The sequence below is a fragment of the Mytilus californianus genome, unplaced genomic scaffold (genome assembly GCF_021869535.1).
Source record: "Mytilus californianus isolate M0D057914Y unplaced genomic scaffold, xbMytCali1.0.p SCAF_13, whole genome shotgun sequence".
Classification (NCBI taxonomy): Eukaryota; Metazoa; Mollusca; class Bivalvia; order Mytilida; family Mytilidae; genus Mytilus; species Mytilus californianus.
This window is the reverse complement of record NW_026262615.1, coordinates 41,011,926-41,012,420: the sequence shown is the minus strand read 5'-3', so window position 1 is coordinate 41,012,420 and position 495 is coordinate 41,011,926. Positions and strand designations below refer to the sequence as shown.

Genomic DNA, 495 nt, shown 5'->3' with positions numbered 1-495 from the left:
CCCAAGAACAATTGACATGTACATTTTGGCCCTCAGATTTTGTCGTTATGAATAAAGTGAGATTCAGCATACCAGCCTTTTTATACATGTATACCACCATTACAACTCTTGGTAAATAGACGTCGAGTTTTGAACTTAACCGTTGATCATCGAAATTAATGTTCTGAATGTCCTGCTGCACTTCAAGATCATATTTAATTTGATTAAAATAATGTTGATTTCAGGTATTACATGAATTGTCTTTCATGCAGAAAGAAAGCAATGGTATAATGAAAAATGGATTTTCAAAATTCGAAAGCAAAATCTTCGAAGCTTAAGAAGAAATAAATCTGAACACCAATAGGAAAATAGGTATGCTAATATATAACTATACATGTGACTGATATATTTGTGATGAACTTTTATTACTACATGTGTTTAACAATTTCATTTGTATAATGTTAAAAAAATAGATCCATTTATACATGTTATAATAAGTGAAATTTTTATAAAAGG

The 495-nt window shown here is 28.9% G+C and overlaps 1 protein-coding gene across 1 annotated transcript in view; it reads left to right on the top strand.

Annotated features, from left to right (window-relative positions):
• Nucleotides 1-228: 228 nt before the first annotated feature.
• The window catches only part of LOC127723815 (uncharacterized), a 9,877-nt gene continuing 9,610 nt past the window's right edge, over nucleotides 229-495 (top strand). Inside the window, exon 1 of the mRNA XM_052230545.1 lies at nucleotides 229-351. The gene's annotated coding sequence lies outside the window, so the exon portion shown is untranslated. The remainder of the gene's footprint in view (nucleotides 352-495) is intronic.